This window comes from Pygocentrus nattereri, chromosome 19 (assembly GCF_015220715.1).
Source record: "Pygocentrus nattereri isolate fPygNat1 chromosome 19, fPygNat1.pri, whole genome shotgun sequence".
Lineage (NCBI taxonomy): Eukaryota > Metazoa > Chordata > Actinopteri > Characiformes > Serrasalmidae > Pygocentrus > Pygocentrus nattereri.
The window spans coordinates 13,904,495-13,918,213 of record NC_051229.1 but is presented as its reverse complement, the minus strand read 5'-3'; the positions used below and the strand labels follow the sequence as shown (position 1 = coordinate 13,918,213).

Sequence of the window (13,719 nt, the reverse complement as noted above, 5' to 3'; positions counted from 1 at the left end):
GCCCATCCAAATCACTGAATTCAGGTGTTCCAGTCACTTCCATGGCCACAGGTGTATATATCCAAGCACCTAGGCCTGCAGACTGCTTCTACAAACATTCATGAAAGAATATGTCACTCTCAGGAGCTCTGTGAATTCCAGCATGGTACCATGATTGGAAGACACCTGTGCAACAAGTCCAGTCATGAAATTTCCTTGCTACTAAATATTCCACAGTCAACTGTCAGTGGTATTATAACAAAGTGGAAGCAATTGGGAATGACAGGAACTCAGCCACGAAGTGGTAGGCCACGTAAAATGACCGAGCAGGGTCAACGGATGTTCAAGGTCCATGAAGACGTTGGTGAGGGAGTTTGGTGTGGAAGAACTTGACTGGCCTGCAAAGAGTCATGACCTCAACCTGATACAGCACCTTTGGGATGAATAAGAGTGGAGACTACAAGCCAGGCCTTCTCGTCCAACATCAGTGTCTAACCTCCCAAATGTGATTCTGGAAGAATGGTCAAAAATTCCCATAAACACTCTCCTAAACCTTGTGGAAATCCTTCCCAGAAAAGTTGAAGCTGTTAAAGCTGCAAAGGGTGGGCCGACATCACATTAAACCCTGTGGATTAAGAATGGGATGTCACTCTTGTTAGCATATATTTTATATCTAGTCTCTTTCTCCTGAAAAAATAATCACTTTTACTTAATGACCATGTTGGCTGGAAATTAAATAAATGAAAAGTGGCCACTGACTTTTGCACAGTACTTTACAGTATCGAGGCTGAGATATACATGAGTAACCTTTTACAGCCAAAACAGAACTTGTCTCTTTTTTTTGTACTAAGCTGGAAGTCAATATGTCTGATGCAGTTCACAATCTAGCCAGCAACAGGCTGAAAGCCTGAAGCTTCAAGCTTCTGCCTAATCTAAATCTCCAAATTCCTCAGATTTACAGACTTAATCTATACATTTACAAGATAGGCTGCAAGGATTTAGTGCTGTCTGTCTAACTGCTTTTCATCTATGATGTAAGGGGCATTATGCAAACTGTTTGGGGTGCAGACTTTGCTTTTGGATTCACTGCACATTCAGAGGGAAACAGCCATGATAACATAAATTAAGCAGAAAAAAAATTATAATGAATAAAATACAGTCACACAAAAAAGATCCTACAGTGTACAAACTAGACTTGCACAAATGTCCAAACATGGAGCCGACATCAAATAAGAAAGCACCTTAAGTGGAAGTCTGCAATTCATCATGCCTTTATATGTTCACAGATTTGAGGTGATGACACTGAGCAGTTCAGTGAACATTACAGTCTATAGGCCCGAAATCCATGACACCTTTGTGCACAAACACAGAGCCCAGACATTTGGATTTTTTGTCTTAAATTCTTACAGAATTATAATGAGAGAAATAAAACCTCTCAAAATACTTGGAGAAAAAAAAAGGCTAGGAACATCTAAAAAAAAAAAAACAGAGGACTCTCAAATTGACATAGTGCCAAGAAAAAGTTAAAAACAGGAAGAGCACTGCAGTCAAGCTGCTTCACTCAGAGGCAGGAAGAGTATTTGTCACTGGAGTCTCTTAAAGAAATGAGCTTTCACTCACTCCTGAGTTCTTTAATTTTCTTTGTGTTACTCCTCTGTATCCCAGGGAAGATCAGTGCTGCATTACACCTGTACAGTGACTTTTATTCACCTTTTCACTACTTTAAATAATTTTTACTGACATGTATGATCTGTTATTTTTTTTATTGTCACTCCTACATGATTGTTTAGTGATTTGACTTTTTGTACTAATGCTAAGCAGTTCTTAAGTAGAATTAATACTGTTGTATAATTTGACATATTTTTTCTGCAGATTCTGAAAGCGTGAAGACACTGAAGTATTTAGCTGTACAACTTGGAGGATCTGACCGTATTCCATGCTTTAATGATAGTGAATACTAATCAAACAGTAAATACTGGTGTAAAGGGTGGGGGAAGCTCTCCTGTGAAACAGTAGCCTATACAAACAAAAGAGGAAGAACATCACTCAGTGATCATCCAACCCAGAACATGTTTGCTGTGGAACTGAACAGCCTGCAAGACTGTGGAAATGATGAAAGTATCAACAATGCTGTTTATACTTGCGGACCATCAATCTTTATGTTGTACGAATAACATCTATATATTTCTTCTCGTCTTATGTTAGCAACAGCTGTGACTACAGTTACTGGTGAAACTTCTGAGAAACAAATACTACTCTTGGGTCATCAAGCATGAGAAAGAAATTATACATATTTTTCTATCTTTTATTTCAATATCTGCTATAAACATGGTATAAACATTTGTGTCATGATATAAATGTTCTGTTGTTGTACTAAAAGCGCAGTAAAAAACAGGCCTTCTGTTTTTACACCTGGAATCTGGGCTGGCATATGAACCTGTCTGTGGTTATGGGATATTAATATGCGTGACTGGATGCTGGCACTGGCTGCCATCATGTAACGATGTGATTTGATGATTCATAAAGTCTGAATTGGTGAATTACACACTTTCACTTCTGGGACGTGGAAAAGCTTTAGTGTGGCCACATCCATAATTTGTTGCTTTGTTTCTCAGAATATAATGAATAGATACAGATGTTTCACTGTCCAGGTAGTGTGGTGGTTGGTGGGAGGACATTGTATATTGCTGTTCAGTGTTCAGAGTTCCATAATCTGGTGGTCCTTGATTCCACACTCCTCCATCACCTGCCAAATGGGAGACATGTGAAGAGATTGTGGTATTGGTGGGTTTTGTCCTCAATTATCTTTTGTTTAGATTCAGTTGGGTAATCAGAAAAATTGGAAACTCTGGGTCTACATTTGGGGCAGTCGTGGGCTGGAGGTTAGGGATCTGGCCCTGTGACTGGAAGGTTGCCAGTTCGATCCCCAGGGCTGACAGTCCATGACTGAGGTGTCCATGAGCAAGACACCTAACCCCCAATTGCTCCCCGGGCGCCGTGGATAGGGCTGCCCACCGCTCCGGGCAAGTGTGCTCACTGCCCCCTAGTGTGTGTGTTCACTAGTGTGTTTGTGGTGTTTCACTTCACGGATGGGTTAAATGTGGAGGTGGAATTTCCTCGGTTGTGGGATAAAAAAGTATCACTTAACTTACATGAGTCAGGGAGTAACTGGATTTCTGCTTTGCAACCGCTTAATCTTCTAAATCTGATTTCTAAACTGTAATCCAATCAAGAAATTAGAGCATGATGTTTACATGACCACTTGAATAATCTGATAATGATCAGATTATTAAGTGATATTGAGAAGACTATTTCGACCCCAATCAGATGGCAGTAAATACATACTGATGTTAAAGGTACAGCTTAATTAAACTTGAGACTTGAGTGTTTGTTTTTTGTTAGTTTGTCTTTACCTGTTTTGCACTATCACTTGCTTTTTTTGTAGTGGGACGTTGTCTCTTCTGTGTTTATTAACAGCTCCAAAGAGACACAATGAGTAAACATAACATTGCCTTTTACTTTTATCCTGGTGATAGTTAGACATGTCAGATCAGCCAGATGCAGTCACACATTACATGCAATGGAAGATGATGTTAAAGACATTATAGCCTGGCTGACCACGAACTTCCTCCTGCTGAGCGCTGGTGTAACAGAAGTGTTGCTGTTGGGCTCCACTCAAAATAAGGTTACAGATTTCATCCTTGACCTTATTGGTTTTTCACTGCAACCAAAAGCCATAGTTAAAGACCTTGTTTTAATACTGGGTGCTAGTTTATCATTTCAGTCCCATCTCAGTAAAATCTTCTGCATGTTATTACCTTCAAGATGCTGAGAAATTAGTTCATGCTTTCATAAATACTAGATTAGACTATTGTATCATGTTATTGGTGTTACTGAACATGGGTTTTAAATTAAAAGTTAAAAGTATGCAAATTAAAAGTACGCTAGTTTAGACTAGAATGTGTATAGAGTATGTGTGTTTTCACCTGTGGTCTATTATTGTGCTGGTATTTATATGCCATGTAAGTAAAGATTTATTACTGTTACTATTACTTTTGTTCTGTCATTGGTTTTATTGTTGTTTTACTGCATTGTTGTAAACATTTTTAAAGACTATTAAATGCTATTATTATTATTATTAATGTTATTGTTGTTGTTGCTAAAAGCATGTATGCAGCGTTGTGTAAACTTTGATTACTCAACAATCTTGCAATTCAGTGGATCCTGTGGCTTTGGAGGAAAAATAAACACATGTTCAAACATGCTGGGCTTAGGCCATTCTGTTTACTACAGGTGGTGATAGCTGTAATTTTCTAAAGTGCTGTCCAATTTTCCACATAGGGTTAAAAGCTTAGACTCAGAGTTCCTTTGGACACAGCATTGACCACAAAAGACCAAAGGTCTAGAGCGACTGGTTATTGGAAACTCCATGATCGTTATGCCAAAAGTGACAGTATACTGAGTAGCCTCTAATCCAGCTGGGTTAAATGACACATAATGTCCTAAAATATGAATGAAATGTAATGATATGCACATAGATGAATAGACCACATCTAAACTTATGTAGTCAAGTGAACATTAAAGGAGACATAGGGGTCAATTTACAATGCTTAATAAGAGTGAACCCCAACTGTGCCACTGTGGGAAGTTAACCCACAGAACTACTCGATTCAAGGCCCTCAAAAGAGGGGGGGTGGTTCAGAGAGTCAGTGCAGTTCTGTCTTACACATAAATGAATGATTCCACAAATGCTGAGATCCTGGAGGAGATCAGAATTAAGACGCTTAACACGGTGTAGCTTTTGTATGTGAGATAAAGTAGCTGTTGCAGGGGGCAGGAGGTTTTGGTAAAGGCTTTGACTGCTCTGTGCTGTTTGTACATAAGCTCCAGTTTTGACTAATGTTACACTATTTATTATTCTCTCTGACAAAACTCTAGTAACACTACAACACACTTAAAACTCAGCCAATAGAATCACAAACAGGCTAAACAATCAGTTCACATCCCCTCCATCAACTGCACCAGTACAGCTCATCCCAGATTCAGTACAAATATCCACTCCTGTTTATATACTTTGCCTGGTCAGCTGGTGGTCCCTTTTTAAACCCTAAAGACTTAGATACAGTTAACGATATGTTAATGGACAAGCTTGAAAAATTCCTACCTGCTTGATGCGTAAATAGTAAAATGGACAAAAATTAATGAAAGTACATTTAAATAGTGAGTGGGACCCTGGGACGCTGTCTGTTCTCTGTTTCTTTACAGCAGACACAATAAAGACACAATGAATAAACATAACGTTACCTTTCACTTTTATGCTGGTGATAGACACGTCAGATCAGCCAGAGGCAGTGACAGTTGGGCTCTAAATCCACTCAAAATAAGGTAACATATTTAAACCTTGACCTTAATGGTTTTCAGTGCAACCAAAAGCCACAGTTAAAGACCTTGTTTTAATACTGGGTGCTAATTTACAATCCCATTTGCAAAACAATCGGATGCTATGCAAAATGTAAGTGAAAACAAAATATTTGCCCAATATTTATTCGAAAAGACAACATATCAAATGTTAAAACTGAGAAACTTAAAAAAAAAAAATAAAAAAAAAAACTATAATGTAGGCCGATTTAGAATTTGATGGCAGCAACACATTCCAAAAAAGTTGGGACAGGGCAACAAAAAAACTGGTAAAGTTGTGTAATGCTAAAAAAAAAAAAAAACTGAAATTTAATTGACAACAGGTCAGTAACATCACTGGGTATAAAAAGAGCATCCAAGAGCGGTTCAGTCTTTCAGAAGTTCAGATGGGGAGGGTTTCACCATTCTGTGAAACACTGTGTGGGCAAATAGTGCAACAATTCAAGAATAACGTTTCTCAACATAAATGTAATACTGAAAAAAAAAAAAAAAAAAAAAAAGGTTTCAGGTCCTGAGACTGATCAGTGTGTGCTTCACTAGTGCACATTTACATGTCTTTGTGAACTGAGCATTAAACTGTTATTTAAGGCTTTCTAGTTGACTCTGATAAAGAGTCAAAATTAGAAAAGTAGATTGTTCAGTTAATCATTTAGTTTTTTGTAAACAGTCCCACTGCCAATCAGCCCCTTGAACATTAGTTTACAGATGTTCCCCTCTACAGACAGTAATACTCACAGTCATCAAACTGTAAGTTAAGTGATACTTTTTTAATCCCACAAACGGGGAAATTCCACCTCCACATTTAACCCATCCGTGAAGTGAAACACCACATACACACTAGTGAATAGACACACACACTAGGGGGCAGTGAGCACACTTGCCCAGAGCGGTGGGCAGCCCTATCCATGGCACCCGGGGAGCAATTGGGGGTTAGGTGTCTTGCTCAAGGACACCTCAGTCATGTGCTGTCGGCCCTGGGGATTGAACCGGCAACCTTCCGGTCACAGGGCCAATTCCCTAACCTCCAGCCCACGACTGCCCAAATTAGTATACATTAGCTGATAACTCTGTAGAACATTTCTACCACTAAAATCATTAGCAACAATGTCGGGATCCTGAGTTTTATTTTTATTTCTGGTTCGTAATGCTCTGGTAATCCTCCTTATTTCATACTAGAGTTGCAACAATAACAAGTTAGCGAGTGTGCAGCTGAGATGATAACACACAGAGAAGCCTTCAAGTATGAGAGCACTTCTGTTTGCTGAGTGAACTCTTTTTTTGTGCTTGCGTTTCACACTGTTCATGAGTCAAGTTGACGTTTAGACTTTGAGGGCAGGGTTGTGACAGGAAGTGGCCAGTAGCTCCACACCTGTGACCACCCACTTTCAACACATTTCTTGAACTTAAACAAAGTCTTTATATTTGCGCACACAGCCAATATGTATATATACTCTGCACAGAGTCCTGACCTCAACCTGATAGAACACCTTTGGGATGAATTAGAGCAGAGACTGCAAGCCAGGTCTTCTCATCCAACATCACCGTCTGACCTCACAAATGCTCTTCTGGAAGAATGGTCAACAATTCCCATAAGCACACTCCTAAACCTTGTGGAAAGCCTTCTCAGAAGAGTTGAAGCTGTTGTAGCTGCAAAGGGTGGACTGACATCATATTAAACCCTATGGATTAAGACTAGGATCTCACTCAAGTTCATATGTGTGTGAAGTGGCAGATAAATGAATACTTTTGGCAATTATATATATATATATATATATATATATATATATATATATATATATATATATATATATATATATATATATATATATATATATATGTATATATATAGTAGGGCTGCAACAAACGACTAATTCGATAGTCAAATAATCTGTCAATTACTAAAATGAATAATTGATTATTCGGATTATGAATCACTACATTACCAAAATAATTTGCTATTAACTTTTACATTTGGCTGGAGGTTGTTTTATGCATTTGCTAACTCTCTCTCTCTTGAAATAATTTGAGATGGCAGTAGGTGGCTGAAAAAGTAGTAGATGACTGGAAAATGTAAAAAAAAAAAAAAAAATCAATAATCTAGGCTTACATGCCATTCTCAAACTGAGACTCACCTCTTACTTGTGAACCACAGAGCTGTAGATCACCCCTTCACCTCTGACTGCTGGAGAGAGCTGGACAATAGGAGAGCTTTAGAAATGATTGAGGATCTCTTATTCCTGCCACCCTGAGTGCTCTTGCGCCAGCTAAATGCTTAATAAAGCTGAGGTTCCTGCATCAAAGAGAGACATTTCCCTTCATACTTACAGCAAACAGCTAATAAAGCCTCCTCAACCTGAACTGTGATGTGGTCAAAGCAGTGAAGTGTTACTGGTGCTAATAGCGGTATTTTTAGCAGCTCACTTACCATTTTGTTTTCAGTAGTTGTGGTTAGTTTGCAGTAGATCACATCATTTTCATGAGCTGGCACAGATGAAGGCTGTGGACATCATTTACTCAGGTTCACATAGTCTCTTAATGTGTAATCAAATGCTGTTAATATGCAGATGAAGGTGAAGACTAAAGTCCTACCTCCTCCTTTTTATTCCTCACAGTACTGTACGTCACTTCAGAGTCTTCAGCAGTTGAGAACTTTTCACATACATACACAAATACACACAAAGCTAGAATAGCAAAGTGTTGTTTATACACCCACAAAAGTCTTATATTCACTTTTCTAAAAGCAAATGAGATTTTCTTTTTTTTAACATTAGTTTGGTACAATTTGTGTATTTTTGTGCAGCGCAAAGTAAAAGCAGTAGATAAAAACTTATGGACATGAATAAATAAAATAAAAATCATCATGAGTTGTTAATTTGCTTGGTCTCTTCCCTAAACACTGCCACCCTAACGCACATATTGATGAAGTCTGGTACTCTAATAGTTTCTGTGCAGCACCCAAAAAATCTAAATTTATTTATCTATTGTCTTTAATGAACTGATGTGTGCTGACACTTGGCGACTCTAAGCACTGTTCAGTTTCTCAGTGTGTAACACACCACTCAGCATTTTGCTGTTATGGCATTAAATTAAAGCCGTATTAAGACACAGTAGGTCATGTCTTTTAGATAAACAGACAAATGCTAAAGCTACACTATATTTCCAAAAGTATTCGCTTGTCTGCCTTCACATGCATATATAATTGAGTGAGATCCCATTCTTAATCCACAGCATTTCATATGATGTCGGCCCACCCTTTGCAGCTATAACAGCTTCAACTGTTCTGGGAAGGCTTTCCACAAGGATTAGGAGTGTGTTAAGGGTCGCAGTCTGATTGAAGCTCTGATTCATCCCAAAAGCGTCCTGATGTTCAGCTTGGTCATTGGACGCATGTTCTGGTTGAGTGTACTGTGCGCGTTTGGCTGCCGCTACTCGCCGGTGTTTAGTTTGTTTTGTTTTTGTTCTGTAAAGTGGAATAGTGTAAGGCACAGCAGAGAGTTGTAGCACGGACTATGTTATGTGTAACAGACTTCCTGTTCTGGAGGAAAATAAATCACCCGTGAGTTACTAAACTGCTAACCCGAGTACTGGTCTCCTTCATGCTCACTCACAGTCTGCCATTAACATAACATGGTGTCAGAAGTAAAAAGAAGTAACAAAGAAGAAGTAAAGACGAACTAAAGGCAAATAAACGGCGGAAAATGGATGCAAACAGAGACGGAGGAGTGACGCTACCGCAGTTAGCACCACCGGGCAAGTTCGACTTTACCAATGCTAACGAATGGCCGAGATGGCTAAAACGCTATGAGCGCTATAGAATAGCGACTGAATTGGACAAGAAATCAGACGAATTTCAAGTGAATGCTTTCATGTATGCTGTCGGTGATGAGGCCGAGGACATTTTAAACGTGCTGCCGCTAACAGAGGAACATCCATCCATCCATTTTCTAAGCCGCTTCTCCGTCAGGGTCGCGGGGGGGAGCTGGAGCCTATCCCAGCAGTCTTCGGGCGGAAGGCAGGATACACCCTGGACAGGTCGCCAGTCCATCGCAGGGCAGAACAGAGGAACAGAAAAAGTCATATAAGGCAGTCACGAATGCGTTCACAGTGCATTGTGTGAGCAAGAGGAATGTGATTTTCGAAAGAGCACGCTTCAACCGGAGGAGCCAAGAGCCAGGTGAGAGTGTGGAATCTTTTATCACAGCGGTGCACACGCTGGCAGAGCACTGAGTTCGGGCCTCCGAGAGACCAGCTTATCAGAGACCGAATAGTAGTCGGCATAAGAGATGCTAAGCTGTCGGAAAGTTTACAGCTGGACAGTGAGTTGACTTTAGAGAAAGCTATGACGAGAGTGAGACAGAGTGCAGCAGTGAAAAGGCAACAGCCGGTGTTACGGGGGACAGAGCAGCAGTCGGGGCGAGTTGAAACAGTGTTTAAGAAGAGCAGTGAACGGCCGAAAGCAGAAAAGGGGAAAAGTGACACACAGCCATTTGGATGCAGCAGGTGTGGATACACGAAAAAGCACCTTTGGAAGGACTGTCCTGCTCGTGAAGCTGAGTGTAGAAAATGCCATAAAAAAGGACACTTCGCCAAGAAATGTAGGTCAAGTGGGCGTGTCCATAATATCACAGAGGCAGCACAAGAGAGCAGTGAGGAGGATTTTGCTTTCCTGGGAGAAATGTGCTCTGACGGGGAGGAGGAGTGGTGCGAAATGGTGCAACTAAACAGTGGAAAAGTTGTGTTCAAGCTGGATACAGGAGCTACTGTCACAGCAATTCCAAGCAGCTCCTACTCTGCCAAAAGTCACGGTACACTGCAGTCGTCCAGAAAAGTGCTGTGTGGTCCTGGAAACCACAAGCTAGAAGTCAAAGGACTGTTTAAAGGCAAGTTGAGCTTTGATAATAAAGTGACTGAACAGGACATTTATGTTGTTGGAGGTCTAGCCAAACCATTACTGGGCCTACCAGCATTAAAAGCTCTAGCCTTGATAAAGCGTGTCCATGCAGTGCAGGGCCAGCAAGAAGATTTTAAGGCACTGTACCCCACAGTGTTTTCTGGCTTGGGGAAATTAAAGGAGCCCTACAAAATAGAGTTGGAGCCAGGGGCGGTTCCATACGCTCTGTCAACACCACGCCGAGTACCACTGCCCTTGCGAGACAAAGTGAGAGCTGAACTGAATCGCATGGAGAGCATGGGGGTGATTTCGAAGGTGACGAAACCTACACCATGGTGCGCAGGACTAGTTGTTGCACCAAAAGCACAGCCAGGAAAGTTAAGACTCTGTGTTGACCTCACACACCTGAACAAGTGGGTGCGGCGAGAGAGACACATTCTTCCTGCAGCTGACCATACATTGGCCATGTTGGCGGGGGCAAAAGTTTTCACGAAGCTGGATGCCACATCTGGTTTCTGGCAAATCCCATTGTCTGAGGAGAGCTCACTTCTCACAACGTTTATTACACCCTTCGGAAGATATTCGTTTAATCGTCTTCCTTTCGGGATTTCCTCAGCCCCAGAGCACTTCCAGCGTCGGATGTCACAGATGCTGGAGGGTTGTGAAGGTGCCGTATGTCATGCAGATGACATTGTCGTGTATGGTGAGGACATGCAGCAACACAATGCAAGACTGCACAAGGTCCTACAGCGACTACGAGAAGAGGGACTCACTCTGAACGAAAAATGCGAGTTTGCAAAAAACAGCATTATGTTTGTGGGCCACAGAGTCACAGCAGACAGGGTGACACCAGATCCGGACAAAATCAGAGCCATCATGGAGATGCCAGAACCACAAAACGTAGAAGGGGTGAGGAGAGTGATGGGTATGGCCAACTACCTGGGGAAGTTTTTACCTAACTTGGCATCCTACACACGCCCAATTAAAGAGCTACTCAGCGAGAAGAATGAGTGGAGCTGGGAAAAGCCACAGATAGCGGCATTCCAGAGGTTGAAAAATGAATTGAGTTCACCACGTGTGCTGGCGCAATACTCACCAACGGCAGAAACGTGTGTATCAGCAGATGCATCTTCCTTTGGCTTAGGTGGCGTCTTGAGTCAGCAGCAGGAAGATGGAACGTGGAGACCGACTGTGTTCATCTCTAGGGGTCTCACCGAGGCTGAGAAACACTACGCCCAAATTGAAAAGGAGGCTTTGGCAGTGACGTGGGCATGTGAACGTCTGTCACCTTACCTGCTGGGTCTACAGTTCAAGATAGAGACTGATCATAAGCCGCTAGTGCTGCTACTGAGCTCCAAGGCACTAGACGAGCTCCCACCCAGAGTGCTGAGATTTCGGCTGAGACTGTTAAAATTCACTTATGACATTGTCCATGTGCCGGGAAAGTGTTTGATAACAGCAGATGCACTGTGGAGAGCTCCTGTGAAGCACACTCTCACACGAGAGGAGAAAGACAATGAGGCAGATGTTAAAGTGTTCTTGGATGCAGTTGTCCAGAGCCTTCCTGCTACAGAAGCAAGACTGAAGGTGATCCAAGAGAAGCAGAAAACAGACCCCATCTGTGCAAAGCTAATCCAGTACTGTCAAACAGCGTGGCCAGAAAGACATGCACTCTATCCAGATCTGGGTCCATACTGGCCAGAGAGAGAGAACCTGTCTATGGCAGGAGAGCTGCTACTGAGAGGTCAGAGAATTGTGATTCCTCAAAGCATGAGAAAAGACATTCTCCGGAACCTTCATAGTGGCCACCAGGGGATAGTCAAGTGCAGAGCGAGAGCCAGACAGTCGGTCTGGTGGCCAGGCTTGTCTGTCCATATAAGTCAGCTGGTGGACAATTGTAGTATCTGCTCACAACACCGGGCAGAACACAGAGAGCCGCTGATTCCTACACCGGTCCAAGATAGACCTTGGCAAAGAGTGGGTACAGATCTATTCTTCTGGGAGAAGAAGACATACCTCCTGCTAGTGGACTATTTTTCATGCTACATTGAAGTAGCCCACCTCAGTGTTGCCACAGCTGGGACAGTTATAGCAGCGTTGAAGGATGTGTTCAGCCGGCATGGTATACCCGAGACGGTAATATCAGATAACGGGCCACAATACAGTTGCGAACTTTTCAGGGACTTTGCTGAAGAGTATGGGTTCACACACTGCACTAGCAGCCTGAGATATCCGCAGGTGAACGGAGAGGCTGAGTGAGCAGTAGCAACTGTGAAAGGCTTGTGGAAAGGAGGAGAGGAGAAACAGAAAGCGTTGATGACTTATCGAGCAACACCTCTGGAGTGTGGTTACTCCCCTGCACAACTCCTCATGGGGAGACAGCTGCGCACCACCATACCACAGCTGCCTGCAAATCTTCGTCCACGCTGGCCAAAAATCCTAGGACTCCGAAAGGCTGAGACTCGAGCTAAGGAGAAACAGCAGCGCAACTACAACCTGAGACACAGGGCACGAAATCTACCACCACTTCAGGCTGGCCAAAACGTGTGGCTGGCAAAGGAGAGGAAATCAGGGACTGTAGTGCAACAGGCAACAACACCTAGATCTTACATTATTGACACTGATGAAGGTCAGGTTAGAAGAAACCGCACACATGTTCGCATAGTTGATCCGCCACAACAGCCAACACCACCAGTTACACTTAGCACACCTATTAATCCAGGTAACACAGTCACAACACAGACAACCGAGAACATACATGTGGGACTGATGTGCCATACGTGACAAGAGTGGGACGCGTGTCACGTCCTCCCGACAGGCTGGACTTGTAACAGAAAATAAAAGAAAAGAAATTATCTGTAAATAAGAGTAATTGAAAGGTTAGAATGCCTTTAAGCTGTTAAAGTTCAGCAGAGTTCTAAGTTGAGTTATTGTGAAGAATGAGGGGGGGGGGTCTTACTAAAAGGGGGGAGGTGTTCTGTAAAGTGGAATAGTGTAAGGCACAGCAGAGAGTTGTAGCACGGACTATGTTATGTGTAACAGACTTCCTGTTCTGGAGGAAAATAAATCACCCGTGAGTTACTAAACTGCTAACCCGAGTACTGGTCTCCTTCATGCTCACTCAGAGTCTGCCATTAACATAAGTTTTTCTTTCCTTTTTGTGGGACTTTTGGCGCAGAAACTCTCCAGTATTGATGGACTCTCTCTCTGTTTTCTACTAGCAAGCTGAATCGTGCTTTGTGATAATGCCTAAGACAGACCTTCCTCTTCTCGTGCACTGTGACCGCACCTGTGGTGAGGGTGTTTGTGCCCTCTTGCTTCGTTGCTGTTGCCAGTTTGTTCTGTGGTCAGCTGCAGCATTTCTGCTTGTGCTTCTCACAGTCTTGGCTGGTGGTGTAGTGGGTGTGGTTGGCTAACCAGGGTATATACAG

General features: G+C 42.2%; 1 protein-coding gene across 2 annotated transcripts in view; it reads right to left on the bottom strand.

Annotated features, from left to right (window-relative positions):
• Positions 1–13,719, bottom strand: part of LOC108416589 (polymeric immunoglobulin receptor-like) — a 900,619-nt gene that overhangs the window by 44,285 nt on the left and 842,615 nt on the right. The window lies entirely within an intron of this gene.